The sequence below is a fragment of the Physeter macrocephalus genome, chromosome 7 (assembly GCF_002837175.3).
Source record: "Physeter macrocephalus isolate SW-GA chromosome 7, ASM283717v5, whole genome shotgun sequence".
In the NCBI taxonomy this organism is placed as follows: domain Eukaryota; kingdom Metazoa; phylum Chordata; class Mammalia; order Artiodactyla; family Physeteridae; genus Physeter; species Physeter macrocephalus.
Genome location: NC_041220.1, coordinates 14,503,491 through 14,517,962, shown reverse-complemented (window position 1 = coordinate 14,517,962; position 14,472 = coordinate 14,503,491). Strand labels below are relative to the sequence as shown.

The 14,472-nt window shown below is 34.8% G+C and overlaps 1 long non-coding RNA gene across 1 annotated transcript in view; it reads left to right on the top strand.

The window, feature by feature from the left end:
* LOC114486551 (uncharacterized) overlaps positions 1 to 12,142 on the top strand; it is a 187,247-nt gene extending 175,105 nt beyond the window's left edge. The window contains exons 5-6 of the long non-coding RNA XR_003680472.2: positions 9,070 to 9,178; positions 11,992 to 12,142. This is a non-coding gene — a long non-coding RNA (uncharacterized lncRNA). The remainder of the gene's footprint in view (positions 1 to 9,069; positions 9,179 to 11,991) is intronic.
* The last annotated feature ends 2,330 nt before the right edge of the window (positions 12,143 to 14,472 follow it).

Below are 14,472 nucleotides of genomic sequence, written 5' to 3'. Positions count from 1 at the left end.
AACTCTAAAGTGAGATTTAATTGTGTCCCAAAAGCAATGTTATATAATAGGTCATATCCCACACATAGCATGGCCTTACGTATCCACAGAAAGACACACAAACACAAGCACTTTCATTTGTCATGTGATGTAGCTCCTAGAATGTTATGTCCATACTGCCTTCGCAAGACTTTTAAAAAGGCACAATTGAGGAATCACCCAAAGTGAAAAGTATACACCCAGAGGCAAATATATTTGAAAATATTTTTCTTCTTTTAATAGGTTAGTTTAGACATTTGTTGATATGACAGGTACTTTGGGGGTCATACTTCTATAATATTACATTATGCTTTAAAATATTTTTGTGGGTTTAAAGTTTTTTGGTTTGTTTTTATTATTTTGATTGTTTTGAAGGTTTGCATTTGTGTTCTATTGATTACATTTTTAACTATTACTTTACGTAATACTCTTAATACTCTACTATTTTAAATAGTATCTGTTAATTTCCTTTGATGAGTAATAAAAAAAATTAGGTATTTCTTTTTCCTTCCCATTCTTTTACCCATTCTCTTTCCCATTCATTGTGATTGATTATAATATCTTTCTTAGTGTTTAATTTTACTGTTACATGTTCTTATGAGTCTACTATATTATTTTCTACCTTTAAGTGATATATCTTAAATCCCAGCTACATAAGATGAGGTTATCAGTGTGCATTATTCCTTCCCCAGATTCTCAACTGCTTCACTGTATAATTTTTGTGAGAGATCTCATTTCTATATTGTCAAAGTTTATACCATTTTCACTTGATTCTGTAATCATAACCCTATATCTATGTTACTCTTGGTCCTCTGGTTATATAGGATTAATATTCATCATCACCTTTTCCTCATTCATCTCATACTTGGATGAAGTTCTTAATCTAATTGTTTTTTCTTTTTCAAAATGGTTTACTCTTAGATGATAAAATAGCCAGGTATAATTTTTTTATTAGGTGACAGTGTCTTTTTTCGGTAATTTGTAGGCAATGCTCAGTGAATTTTTCATGTTCAGTGTTGACTTGAAGGCCTGTCTGATTTTGTTTTTCTCCTTTACTGGCTTTTGTGAGATAGTCCCAATTTATGCCTATTGTCCAGTCATACTTTTTAACAACACTGTCTTTTATTCTCAAAGGTTGGAAGTTACATTATATGGTTACCCTGTTTATGAGTAAGTTGATGTTATTGCTGGGATGTCAAAATAAGTATTTTATTATATTTCAAGTCTGGTAATTTTATGACAATATAACTCAATTTGACCATTTTATATAATTTTCCTCCCCAGGTATGATGTGCTTTTTCAATCAGTAGATAAAGTCTTATCCTCCTCCCTCTTTTTCTCTTGTCCTTCTCCTCCTCCCCCCCCCTCCTCTTCCATGTGAGTTTTGTGAGTTTTTCTTCAAAGCAAAAGGGGAGTTGGATTAGCAGGTGGAAATCATAAAAGCATCTGTTCCATTTTGACCAGAAACATTTATATGATGAAGCATGAGTTAGTAACCTTAGATGAAGATAACTAGCAAAATTCTTCATGTTTTTCCAGCTCTTTCACTGTTATAAACAATTCTTAAATATTCTTAAATATAAGAATATTTGAGGTCTTTTGTGATTTTTTTTCCATTTCTCTAAATTCCTAGGATTAATATTACTGGCTCAAATGACATGACTAGTTTTAAGGTTTTTGGTAAGCATCACCAAGTTGCTTTTCAGGAAGATTACACCAGAAAATCTTCCACCATGAACATATGAATGTGCTCATTTCAGCTCATGTTTGCTAACAATGAATACTATTATTTTCAGATATTTGTTTATTGCATTCCTGAAAAGTGGTATCTCATTGTGTCAGAGGCAGCCAGTTGCCACCAAAATCCCTTCTTCCATTCTTCTGCAGCATGAATCCGTAGTTCCCCTCTTTCCCATGTGTCTGCTCAGCTACAGGCCTCATTCCCCAGCCCCCCTTGCAGCTATGTTTCACTTTGTGGCTAGATTATCAGCAGTGTAAACAGAAGGACATGTGCCACTTATGGATCTTGACCTTAAAACACTGACTACCTGCTTCCCTGTGGTTTTTTTTTCCACTGTCTTTCCCCTAGAACATGGGTGAGCCTATGACAATGTGCTTGGGAATTGCAGAACTACAAGATGGGAGAAAACGGTGTTCCTGAATGATAGTGTGAAACAAAACCACTCAGCTGACTTGGACTTTGTCACCCATGACTGTTATAAGAGAGAGAAATTAATTACTATGTTCTTTAAGCCACTGTATTTTGGGCCTGTTTATTCCATCAGCCTAGCTTTTACCCTGATTTATGTACTCATTTTATTTTATTTTGAATTATTTGCTGACTTTATATTACAAATTTCTTTTTGGGGCTAAATGGGTTTGAAATAACACTTTGTACATTAAAGTTAATAGTTCTTTGTTGTTTATAATTTCATTTTCCTTCAAATTCTTCTTAGGCAATTACATTTCTCAATTATCTTGGTATCATGTCCAATGCATTTCTTCATTTTACTTAGGGAAATATCCTATGCTAATATACATAATGCTATTAATGAGAGTCCTGAAACTAATATTCTCTTTCTGCCTCTGCCATTAACTCATCTGTAAAATTAATTTCCAAGACCTCTTCTAGTTGTATAATTCTGTGATTCAGAATAGCTTTCATACTCGAGAACTAATAAGGACACAAAAATCTAAGCGCTACAATTTTAAACCCCAAGAAGAACGAGATAAGTATTATAGATCATCCAACTATTTTTTGCCATTTCCTTCTTTCTGCTGTATTTCTTGAAGAATTGGAGATGGGACCATAACATAAGGGAGATTTCAATAAATTTTTTGAAGCTGGACATTAGATAGAGGAATGAGAACTGAATTAGTTGGGTTACCATCTAAGTGATTATAGTGGGGGCCTACTGATGTAATTAATCACCATGCAGAACCTATAAGAGATTCATCAATTGAAGGTGTCAAGTACTGTGAAGGATAAATATAGACCCTCTCTCATATCTCAGGAGAGGAGAGTTTTAATCAGGACCAGGGGGTACCTGGCATTTAAGAGTACAGGGGTGAGAGGTAAGGATGAAAACATGGTATGTAGTGAAAATCTTCATACTGAACTGTGGAATCCTCAGTCACTTCACGTATTCCTAACATTTCTGAAGTAATGTGTATAGAAAACTCTGAATGACCCTAGAGAAAATATCTTAAAGTGCTGAAATTTGAATTTCTTCCCATGAAAAGTACCTAATATAATGAAAATCCATATAATGGCATATCATCATAAACTTTCAGAATAGGAATAAAGAAAAAAAAAATCCTAAAGTCTTCTTGAAGGTAAAACAGGTCATGAATAAAAGATCAGAAATAAGAATGACATTAGATACCTCAAGAACAAAACTGAAGTATGAAGAAAATAGAGCCATACCCTTACAATTGAAAGAAAAAATAATTCTCACTCAATTAAGTGTGAAGATAAAGATATTTTCAAATTCTCAGTGTTTCAAAAAGTGACCTCCCATTCGCCTTGTTTCCCCTAGGAATTGATTGGAGGATATGTTCAGCTAAAATGAGGGAGTAGATCAGGAAAAAGGAAGAGGTGGAGCCCTGAAAAGAGGGGAAGACATCGTGAAGGGAATTATTAGGATGATGGCTGTGTATAGACGGAGAGAGCAGACAGTCTGCAGTGCAGCAGGAGAATGGAGGAGCTGAACTGACATCTCCTGGATAGACAATTTGAAGTAGTAGAAAACTTGGAAAAAATTTTGCTAAGTCTGTTTAAATCTTTGGGGAAAATTAGAGATAGGCACGTAACAGGCCAATCAAAAACAAGTTAGGTATTAACTAGGGAAAATAATCTTATGAAACACCAACATAATTGTAGTATACTTGGCGGTATACAGTGTTTACATAATCACAATGCTGTAAACTCTGACTACTGATCTCCCCAAACAATTACAAGTATATTAGAAAGGAGGGTGGAGGTGAGATCGTGTTTATGAGATTACTAAATCTTCACCTGTCTCCAGTGCTATTTTATCTTTAAACTATGAATGTGAATTTCTATAGTAAAATAAAAAATTATAATAGACAAGAATATATGCATACTTTGCATTAGATTTCCAGAAATTTTCTTGGAATAATCTTTTAAAACTGCCGTCTGTGCTTTTAGAACTGATCATTGCAATGCTCCAACTGTAAGAGCAAGAGTGATGAAGTTGTATTTTTAAGATATTGTAGACACACTTTAAAAAGTGTTCTTCTTAGGTCAAACTTCTCTCTTGTTTTTTTACAAACTTTACCAGAATTTCAATATTCTTTAGCCACTGGTTTTCAGTGAAGGTTGAAACCCTAACGTTCCACAGAATCCTTGATAACAGGTCTCCTTATCCTACATGAAATGGAAAAATATATGATTTGATGATTAAGGGTTCATTCTAAACAGAATCAAAGGAAATTATATATCACATTTTTATATTTGGGCACAAATTTTATATCTTTTAACAATCATATTAAGTTACTTGCTCTTTCTTCTAACCCTTTGTTCTCCAGAGGTCTTGCCATGCTTTCTGAGTAGAATATCCTTTCCACTATTTGTCTCTTGATACATATTTGTGCTTTTATCAAACATCAATTTAAAATAAATTTTCTTCATCAAGACCACTCGAATGGTTCTACTCTACACTGATCATTCCATCATTCCGTTTCTCTTAGCGCTGATTTTTTGTTACATTAATTTGTACCTGTTTCCATGTCATCTTTGCATGTGTTGTTATATCTTTTCATCTGCATTTTGTTCCCCTATTATATTGTAAATTCTCTGAGAATGAGGACAATGTCTTTAACTTCATTTGCATATCTCCATGGCATCCAGCAGAGAATGCCATTTGAAGGCAGCACGCGATTAAATCACATTTTCACTGACAAAATCATGTCTAGCTTTGGAAAATATGGTTTATGAGGCACTAAGTATAGTTGTTATATATACTTTTATCTTAAGAATTCTTTAGGAAACATACGTATACAGTATTATGTAGAAGATACATGCTGAGTGGCTTCAAAAAAACTTACCACCCAATGTAGTGACTTATAATTTTAAAAAATTCAGATGGCAGATAACAAAATATCATATATATATATATGCAGGTTGGACAAATAATATTAATTCATTCCAATAATATCCAAAATAAACAACAAAATTTTATCGTATGTTCTTTCTCTCCATAGTTTAAAAAGTTTGCCTGAATTTATATATTTACATTTAAAATGTGTGTTGAGAATGGTAAAACTTCTAACAGACTTTGGCTTTCTATAGTATCCAGAACGTATATAACCTCTTTAGCTTGGTTTTTTTACAAACTTGCCTCAAACTCCTTTTTCAGTCTCATCAAAATTGTATCAAATGAGCAGTTCCAGAATTCTGTTTTTGGCTCCCTAAACACAGAATATTTAAATATTAAAGCTGGAAGAGTTCATTAAATTCCAAGAATTCCCAAATATTCCAGAGCAACAGAATCAGGAAAGAATTCATAAAACTGAAGATCCCAGGCCCTATTCCCAGCAGATATCACTTATGAGGTAGGGCCTAGAAATCTATTATTTTAACAGGCACCCTACTTATTCCTAATGTACTGACAAATCAGAGATTTAGTCTAGCTTCGTGTATAGTATAGTTGAATTACAATGTCGTGTTAATTACTTCTGTACAGCAAAGTGACTCAGTTATACATGTATATACATTCTTTTTCCATTATGTTTTATCACAGGATATTGAATATATTTCGCTGTGCTATATAGTAGGACCTTGTTGTTTACCCATTCTATGTATACCAGTTTACATCTGCTAATTCCAAACTCCTAATCCAGCCCTCTCCCACCCTCCTTCGCCTTGGCAACCAGCAGTCTATTCTCTATGTCCCTGGTGAATTCTAATTCTTAATCCCTCCCTGCTTCCATCCCCTGTCCCGTGGCACACTTCCACCTATATCCCTTGGACAGTTCCATCTTCAAGGCTTTGCCCACACTCTTTCCCAGCTGCTGTGGCCTCTCTTTTTCCTTTCAGCCAAATCAGTCTTTATGGTACATATCTATCAAGATGCCTTCACCATCTCACATTCATACAGTTATCTTTCTTCACTAAATTCTTGTTGAACCCTTTATCTGACACTGAATCAGATACTGCTGGCATGAAGATTATTTATGGATAATAGTGAATTCTACTCTGGCTTGTGTTCCCATCAAGCCTATTAGAAATTCTATCTTGGGAAAAATTTTACCACTGTGGGGCAGGGGGGGAACCTTATTAATGGCAACAAATCCATACTCATTTTGGGAAAGTGTTTTAACTCTCAGCAAACCACATCAATGATCTGACATAGTCTGAAAGTATCATGATATCTCAGTTTCTCAGAAAAGAGATTCGCAGATTTTAATGCACAGATGAATCACTTGCAGTTGGAATCTCTTAGTATGGTCCAGTGGTATTTTAATCTACACATATTATTCTATTACTTAACTTTTGATTTGATTTTATCTCTCATTAAATTGGAAATCTCACAAAGTATTCTGTCTTCACCATATCCTCCATAGCATCTGTGTATCATATACATAATAAATGATTAATAAATAATTGAATTGAATAATTAAATTTGTTAAGACTGCTACCTAACTTTCTGATTTTAAGATCTCTTGTTGGGCTTCCCTGGTGGCGCAGTGGTTGAGAGTCCGCCTGCCGATGCAGGGGACACGGGTTCGTGCCCCGGTCCGGGAGGATCCCACATGCCGCGGAGCGGCTGGGCCAATGAGCCATGGCTGCTGAGCCTGTGCACCCGGAGTCTGTGCTCCACAACAGGAGGGGCCACAGCAGTGAGAGGCCCGCGTACCACCAAAAAACAAACAAACAAACAAAAAAGATCTCTTGTTAAGTTTAATTGGAAGAAATCTGAGCTGCACCGTAGAAAATCCTTTCTCCTTTGTTTAAGCCAAAAGTAAAAGGTAAGAAAAAGGTAAAAGATGTCATTCTCAAAAAGAAAACCCCAGAATATGTAAAGAGTGGGTCTTCTTTTGCCAGCATCGACTTTTTTTTTTTTTTTTTTTTTTTTTGTGGGAGACGCGCAACCACTGCGCCACCAGGGAAGCCCCAGCATCGACTTTAGTTCATATAATTATTTATATGAAACTTGCAAATTAAATTATTTATTTATTTACAAAATCAGCTGTGCTAGATTTTAGAATTTAGAAAGAATTCTCACCCATGAAGGATTAATAACTGTTAGACTAAATGTTCTTGTCCCAACTGGCTTTATTATTTATTTATTTATTTGGCTGAACCGGGTCTTAGTTGCGGCATGCAGGCTCTTAGTTGCGGCATGCAGGATCCAGTTCCCTGACCAGGGATCAAACCCGTGACCCCTGCATTGGGAGTGCGGAGTCTTAACCACTGGATCACCAGGGAAGTCCCACCAACTGACTTTAGAATTTAACTAAAAAATCAGACAGGCCTGTCTCTCAAGGAAGAGCTTCTATAAAATCAGTTGCAAAGGACACTTTCCCTATTGTCATGTTGCTAATCAGTTTGTTTTATACAAGCATCTGAATGCCATGTGTGACTCTAAGGTTTAATGGATCACCAAAGTAGTAAATTGTGGGTTCTATCTGACAAGGATGCAGGGTTTTAAACCTATCGTAGTAGGTCGTAGAGGACACTTAGTGGACTTCAGACCCTCATTCCTATGCCTCTCTTTGCAGTAAATATTTCTGGAGATGCACAGACTTTTTCAGGTCTCTAGGACTCATTTAGGCCAGTAACTGTCATAAGTTTTACCAGGAATTCCTTCTTTGGGATTAAGGCTCAAAGATTCATTTGCTATAATCACAAAACCTTAATCTTCCCAGTTCATGAATTTATGGCTGTATTAGTGTAACTTTAGTCCATTTATGAATATTCTTCATATCATTTGAAATGCATATAGAGAAAAAACAGCCAGTAAATTGACAGCTGTATATTAAAAACAATTTTGTTTTGCTGTGGCTCCTCCTTAAATGGGAAGGCATTAATTTTGTTTTTTATTATCAGGAGACATCTATTTTTCAATTTAGAACTTCTTTCCCTTGCTTATAGTCATTTTATTAATTACTATGACAATATCTCTGAGATGTAGGTTGGTATTGTTATCTTAATTTTATGGTTACTGCATTTAATCTATTTTATGCTTATCTCTGGTCTCTAGTTTATGGCAATGTGCATCCTGGTGAAAGAGTCTGAACCTTTCCCACATTTCTGTGATATAACCCAAGCACTTTGTCCTATATTTGAGAATAGCTCCATCCTATGAACCACACCCATCTTTGTAGGTATGCTGATTTCTTCACTTCTAGGTGTGAAGTTATATCTCATATTTATTACCTCTAGTAAACATTAGCATGAGGCTGTGATTGAAAGTGTCCCAAGTGGGATTTCATTTTCAGTATTCAACAATGAGAAGAGTCCTTGCATGCATGCCTTGCTCTATTAGACTTTCAGTCTTGTGCCCTCCCCCCTCCCCTATTTTCTTTCATTCTCTGACAAAGACATTCTCACTTGTTCATAAATGAATCTGATGTTCTCAGATGCAGGGAGGAGCAGAAGAGGAAAGGTAGAAAACCTGAGAGGCCACCTGGAAGGGGTTCAGAGCACAGACTCTGAAGTCCACCGGCCTGAATAGTATCGGGCTCTGCCCTTAATAGCTGGGTATTTTGAGAAAGTTACTTTACCTTGGTGTGCCTCAGTTTCTCTATCTTTAAAATGGGAATAAAGCCAGAATTTACCTTACAGAGTTCTTCTAAGGATTAAGTAGATAAGTATTTGTAAAGCACTTAGAAGGATGCCTAGCACAGAGAGTGATATATAAATAGATAAACAACAGGTGTTCTGGGTGATTGAAATTGACAATAACTGATTACAGTTTTAGGACTTTGCACTACCTTAAGAATTTGAATCATTTTAATATACAAATGTGTATAGAAAAATCAAAGTTTCTATATTATATATATTTCTTTCCCTTGTTGCTACAGGCCATTAATTAGACAGTGGAAAAGAGATCATAACAGTAAATTGTTTCATTGGAATGGTTACTACAAGAGACAGATACTCTTCTTGGCCTGAGTTCACTGAGTCCATCTTGTAAGTAGACATGGAAATAATACTTATTACTTCCTCTAGGAGTCTCCTGGGCAATTCTACAAGATTCTTTGCCTGGAAATTTCTGTGAATAAATTGCTAACAATTTGCTAATGAGTGAGTCATAATGTATATTAGTCGTTTTTACCTACACAAGGAGAGCACCCTTTTCCAAAAACTTCCTCTTCCTTAAAGTGTGGCAAGGCCTGAAACATTCACACAAACACCTGAATAGCACTCTGTCTTCCAGACATTTTACAACCATTTGAAGTAAGTTTCCAAACCAGCAAATCTCTAGGAATTTATTTTATGAATAAAAATACCATGCCTGACATTATATCAGAGAGTGTGCACTACTTATTTCATCTTCTGATTATAGCACTGTGTATTCTTTGCCCTAAAGTGTCTATTTGTGTGGGGGAAAAAAACCTATGGTTAAATTTAAATCTCCAATGCAAAAGGCATGGCAATGAAGCAAACAAAGTTAGAAATAAAATTTTTTCATAGTCAAAGGCAAAAATATTGTATTCTGGTTCATAAAAAATGTATTTTGGAAGTGTAAATTTCAGTTCCTCTCTTGGCAAAGTCTATTTTATCCCTACTACTTCATTTTCTATCAGCATGGTCCTCAAAATACCACAAATGGTAAAGGCATCTGACTGGGTCCTGTTTTTGGACTTTTAAAACAGGCATTTAAATATTTTTCTGTAATGTGACTTTGTGGAACTGTTGTAATAAAATCCTTTTCAATTATAGGCTTACACATTTATGCTCAATGAAGAGAAAGACAACTAATATCATCAAATTTATGTTTTACATTTCTTTGTAGTGCTTTGAAAGACAGAATATACGTCTTGTATAAATGTATGATATATGAATATCTTCACTAATTTAGTATAGATCTCATAAGCTGAGGCATAATATCACTTAGCCAGTCCATTAAAGATATCAGTTACACTATAACAGTAAATAATCTTGATTCTACATGCCTCAATTTAGCCCTCAGAGATCAAAAGCTTAGTGATCCATCTGTTAAAAACATACACATTAAAGGAGATTACATGAAGGGTTGGACTACTGTCACGAAGCAGGTCAGAGAAATTCCATAATGGCAGAGCGTTAGACTGAACTACCGGGGTTATCAACTCCCTGCTGCGTTTCGACCCTAGTTCATGGGCAACTAAACCAAAGCTAGGTATCTCAAGACCATCAGGTAAAGACCTAGGAACGTATTGGGAACAAGTCCAGTTTTGGATAGCTGGAAAATCAACACACTCTCAGAGAAGCCCAGCAAGACCTACGATTTTTGTGAAAGAATCTAGGAGAAGTCTAATTTCCCAGCGGCAATTTTTAAAAATGCCTACTTGTATCCCAAGTTTATATTTGAGGCTCAAACCTGCATTCAAACACTCAAAGTGCATAGAGGCTGCAGTGAAGCCTAGTAAATTATAAGCAAATGGTATTTTATGAAAACACAACTTCTTATTTGGGTGATAGAAAATATAAGTAATACAAAATATAAATAAAGGTCTTCATAAGCCTCAGGTGGTTAGTTGCCTGCTGGAATACACTATGCAAAGGTAATTTATACATAACAGTAAGAGTGTTCAGTGTAGATTTTTGTTAAATTTTATGACATATGGGACAATTTTGATAATTTTTCTATGACAACCGCAAAATTTACTGGCAAAAAAGATGGCCTGTGGATATCTAAAGTGCTCACCTTTTCATCCAAATAAGCAATTTAAATCTAAATCCGTGAGAACGTGTGATATTATTTTAATAAATACATTGTGAAATATCCGTATATTGCTTTAATCAAAACGGTGAGAGTGGTTTACCCCAAATTGAAGATACATTAATTACAACTGTGAAGTTAACGTGCTGTTCTATTTAACTATCCATGTCACAAAACTAAATATTATTAGAGTATGAAAATTTTTTCAGAAGAAAATCATCTTTGTTGATGTGAGATTTAACTGCTGAAATTTAAGAACTCAAATCACTAGGTGTGGTTTATACCACCAAGCTACAGTTGCTGTCCGTGTCATCCCCTGCAGCAGTGTTCTAGGCATTCCAGATGGCTAGCACAACCATTAACAAGTACATGCAAAAAATTGTGAGACGAAGTAAAACTGAATAATTGGGACAATTGATTTATGTGTGATAAGTCACACAAGGAATTTTATTACATGATTTCAATTAAATAATTGTATGGTGAATTTTAATTCCAGCTGTAAAAATCATTGAATGATTGTAATTGTGAAATTAGATTAAGAAACATAAAAACTCACAGTCTTCCAGAGATAATTTCTTTTTTAGATCTTAGGCTGATAAATAAGCTCTAATTTTTGTAGTGATACAGGTATATATTCGTTGATATAAAGAGAAAATGAGATTAAGCATACAGTTCTATGTAATGAGGAGTTACATATAGTCAGATAGTTTGTGCCAGTTTTATTGAATACCACCTGTTAAATAAGAAATCTGAATAGATTGATATACATATAATCAGAAGTCCTAGGACATTTGGAAAAGAGAGCAGGACTTAGAAAGCAGAGGAATTGAGGGCTTGGATCTGCTCACTTACTTGGAATTAAAGCTTGAGGCAATTATTTAGCCTCTTAAGCCTGAGTTTCTTTATCATGGAAATTTGGGGAGTGGGCTTGCTGATCTTTAAATTCCATCCAGCTCTACAGTTTTATAATTCTATTCATCTCCTATTTTATATTTGTATCTGCCTACATGATCTTTAAAATTACCTCCAGCTTTTATAATTCTTTTTACTTTCTGTTTCATATTTGTATCTCATTAAGAGGAGAGGATGGGGATAGGAGAAATAAAGCCATGTTAGGTGAAGAGGCTGCCATAAAGAAGAATAATGCTCGGAATGCACCTAACTATGCTGGCCTGGACAGATTTCTTCCTAGATTGAAGAACTATTATGAATGATCTTTGAGTAAGAGAAGAAAACATACATGATGCCAGGCAAGTAGTCTTCTTTTTTTTTTTTTTTTCTCAGGGGAAAGAAGGTGGATGTCAGATACAGATGGAGACACTTGTTCAAGATCTGGGAGACCTGCCTTCAGGGCCCATAAGCCAAGTGGAATCCTTTCTATAAATTCTTTTCCATCTTTAGTCTGGGGCTCAGGAGGGTTTTTGTTACTTGTAGCTAAAAACATTTGGCCAAAGAATTCTAACAGCACAGTGGATGAACAACAAGAATAGCTCTTTTACAACTAAGAAAATAGACACAGGGAAATAAATTCTACCTCACTAAAGAGTAAAAACGTGCAATGGAAACAATGTGAATTCCATCTTTTGTTCACCAGACTGGCAAAAATTTAAATGTTTTATCCAGATTTTGCAGGAGAGAGGGAAATAGGTCTGTGGTTGAGTTTTTTACCACTAACAATATGGATGGAAATTAGGCAACATTTATCAAAACATAAATCGTCCATTCATATGAATGTAACCAAATAATATACAGTGTTCTATGACTGACTTCTTTCACTTAGCATAATATTTTCAAGGTTCATTTATGATCTAGTGTGTATCAGTACTTCAGTCCTTTTGGTGGCCAAATAATATTCCATTGTATGGGGATACCGCATTTTGTTCATCCATTCATCAGTTGACAGACATTTGGGTTGTTTCCATCTTTTGACTATTCTGAAAAATGCTGCTATAAACACTCATATACAAGTTTCTGTGTGAACATATATTTTCATTTTCTTGGGTATATACTTAGAAGTAAAATTGCTGGTCATATGGCATCTCTATGTTTAATCATTTGAGGAACTGCCAGACTGTATTTCAAAGCAGCTGTACCATTTTACATTCCCACAAGTAGGGTATGAGGGTTCTGACTTTTCCATTCCTCATCAAAACTTGTTATTATTGGACACTTTGATTCTAGCCATCCTAGTATGTGGGAAGTAGTATCTCATTGTGGTATTGATTTGCATTTCCCTGATGACTAATGATGCCCAGCATCTTTTTGTGTGCTTATCAGATATTTGTATATATTCCTTGAAGAAATGTCTATTCAAATCCTTTGTCCATTTTTAAATGTCTTTTTATCATTGAATTGTAAGAGTTCTTTATATATTTTGAGTACAAGTCCCTTATCAGTTATCTGATTTACAAATATTTTCTACCATTCTGTCGGCTGTCTTTTCACTTTCTTGGTGATGTCCCTTGAAACACAAAAGTTTCATTTTGTTGATGTCCAATTTATCTATCTTTAACTTAGTTGCTTGTACTTTTAGTGTTATATCTAAGAATTTTTTGCCAAATCCAAGGTCATGAAGTTTTACCCCTATGTTTTCTTCTAAGAGTTTTAGCTCTTACATTTAGGTCTTTGACCCACTTTAGTTAATTTTTGTATATGATGTGAGGTAAGGATACAATTTTATTCTTTTGCATGTGGCTACCTAATTGTTTCAGCACCACTTGTCAAAAAGACCTTGCTGAACTCATCTAATGGTTCTAAGAGGGATTTTTTTGTTTATTTTTAATGGCTTTCTTAGAATTTTCTATATACAGGATGATGTCATTTGCAAGCTGATATAGTTTTACTTCTTCATTTTCAATCTGGATGACTTTTATTTGTTTTTCTTGCCTAATTGCAAGAAAAACAATTGGATAGAATTGCAATTCAATCCAATTGTCTAATTGGATAGAACCGCCAGTAAAATGTTGAATAGAAGTGATGAAAGCGAACATCCTTGTCTTTTTCCTGATCTTAGGGAAAGTATTCTAGTCTTTCACCAGTAAATGTGATGTTAGCTAGAGGTATTTCATAGATGCCCTTTATTAGGTTGAGGAAGTTTCTTTCTATTCTTAGTTTTCTGAGAGTTTTTATCATGAATGTGTCTTGGATTTTGTCAAATGTATTTGCTCCACCAATAAAGGTGATCATGTGGTTCTTGTCCTTTATTCTAGTATTACAGTATACTACCTTGATTGACTTTTGTATGTTAAGCTAACTTTGCATTGCTAAGATAAATCCACTTGGTCATGGTGTGTAATACTTCTTATATGTTGCTGGATTCAGTTTTCAAGCTTTTTTTTATTAAGGATTTTTGCATCTATATTCATAACAGGTATTGGTCTGTAGTTTTCTTTTCTTGTGATGTCTTGGCCTGGTTTTGGTATCACGGTAATACTGGCAACATCGAATGAGTTCAGAAGTATTCCCTCCTCTTCTATATTTTGGAAGACTTGTGAAGTATTTGTATTAACTCTTCCTTAAGTGTTGGTAGAATTCACCAATGAAGCTATCTGAGTCAGGT